Source organism: Plectropomus leopardus, unplaced genomic scaffold (assembly GCF_008729295.1).
Source record: "Plectropomus leopardus isolate mb unplaced genomic scaffold, YSFRI_Pleo_2.0 unplaced_scaffold5485, whole genome shotgun sequence".
Lineage (NCBI taxonomy): Eukaryota > Metazoa > Chordata > Actinopteri > Perciformes > Serranidae > Plectropomus > Plectropomus leopardus.
This window is the reverse complement of record NW_024660242.1, coordinates 1-1,942: the sequence shown is the minus strand read 5'-3', so window position 1 is coordinate 1,942 and position 1,942 is coordinate 1. Positions and strand designations below refer to the sequence as shown.

Sequence of the window (1,942 nt, the reverse complement as noted above, 5' to 3'; positions counted from 1 at the left end):
ATTTTAAAATATTAAACCTTAAAGTAATAAAACTTAAACTTCAGTGCTCGCTTTATAAGGCACATGATAAAATCAGCGCTAATAAAAAAGTAGTTTTTGAGTGCTTTTTTTATGGGCCGCCCCATAAAAAACAAAAGAGCACTTTAGAGAAAGAAAAATCAGCATTTTAATTCAGTGCATTCTTCTTTGGTGCCTACATTACCCACAACACTCTTGAGTCAGAGACTGTATCGTAGTCGAGGTAGATGTATCCTGGAGCTTTATCAAACCTGTTTTTTGTTTTTTTTCTTTGGTCTCACTTTGATTTGAAGTGTCCTCCAAACCTAAAGTGAAAGCCTATCCCAGCTGTCATTGGCCGAGAGGCGGAGGACATCCTGGACGGTTCCCCAAGCTATGGCAGGGCCGACACAGAGACATTCACATTCACGTCTTCAGGCTGTTTGGAGTCATGTCTTTGATATATACAAACGTATATATATATATATATATATATATATATGATATATACAAGTAAAGTACAGTACAGTAGATTACCCACAATGTAACCTGACCGTTGGCAGCTGCTGTTTGTTGCAGTGATGCGTCAAAGCAGCTGCAATAAAAGAGCAGAGCCACCTCCTAATGTATGTATCAAGGCAGCGTGGAGTAGTTTTTAGTTATATTCGTACTACTGACTTGTTTTGTGGATAAGATTGGAAATGAATGAAGACTTAATTAATAGAAAATACATCATAACAACAAACACTGGAGTTAAGATTACTGTATGTCGCATCATGGAGCTGTTATTAACACTTTAAAGCTGACCATTTTGGGCTACTTCACACAGTGACGAGGTATTTTAATTAGTTTTAACTTTGAGTACAAGTGGACGTTTATGCCAAATTTGAGGAAACTCCCTAAAGGCCATCTTCAGATTTTGCATTTGAAAAATTAGACAGATGTCAGGTCACAGGGACCTTGATGAGGTTGTTGGGCATCTTGTTGTTGTTTGTTGTTCAGGGCTTCAGCCTCGTGCTTTTTCTTCACAGACTTAGCTCTTTTGTTCCTCTGCAAACAAACAAAACAGAATTAATTTATAAAATCCATCAAATCGGAACTCAAAACAAACTTTCATTTATGAGTCTTCAGTAAAAAAAAACAGTGACAGCAGAACAATAAAAAATATCTTTACAGAAAACAAGAAGCCTTCATCTGATCAGGTTAGATCTTTGGTTTTACCTTCGAAATCCAAGGCCTTTTTTTGAGGTCTACACTATGATACACGGCTTGGTCATCATATTTTGGGACATTTTAGTCTAGGCAAGAGTCAAACAAAGATCTGCACACTCCTTAAAAAATTATAAGGAGCTTTTAGTCCAGTGTAGATCTTTTGTTTGACTCTTGCTGTGGTTGGATTTTTTATGCTGCACCTGTAGAAGTCCTTTGGATGTGCGTGCCCTCCCACCTTGTTTTTTCCAAACATTTTAGCCAAGACAGCGTTTCTTTTAACCTACAAGACTGTGTTTTCTCACCATTTTATATTTACAGTAAAGCACGCCTGCAACGATAATCACAATGAATACAAGCATGCCAACAGCAACAGCTGCTCCATTATTTTGCAGAAATCCTGAAACAGAAAAAGAGTCAATAAGTTAAAGTTTCTACAAACCAAACTTTTCACAGCATTACTGACTGATAACTTTAAGCACCAAAGCGTTTTGACAACTTCTGGAGAGTTTCAAATATGCTTGCACTGGTTGCCAGGCAACCACAAAAGCAGATTTCCTAAAGTGATGAGCTGCCTCTTTGCCCAAATATTGAACCTGTAATTTTATGCTGATAGTTTAGATGACAGTTTTTGCTTGAACAGACTTGATCTCACCTCTCTCTATCTTCAGAGGAGTGTTGGTCACGTACGTCTCCTCGTCATCGCTGCGCTCGCAGCTGTAAATCCCCTCGTGTT

At 38.1% G+C, this 1,942-nt stretch overlaps 1 long non-coding RNA gene across 1 annotated transcript; it reads right to left on the bottom strand.

Annotated features, from left to right (window-relative positions):
• Window positions 1-921: 921 nt before the first annotated feature.
• Window positions 922-1,942, bottom strand: LOC121939654. Its single transcript, XR_006105502.1, has 3 exons — window positions 1,862-1,942; window positions 1,512-1,606; window positions 922-1,047 (listed from the first exon to the last, which is right to left on the bottom strand). It is a non-coding gene; the product is annotated as an uncharacterized LOC121939654 (long non-coding RNA).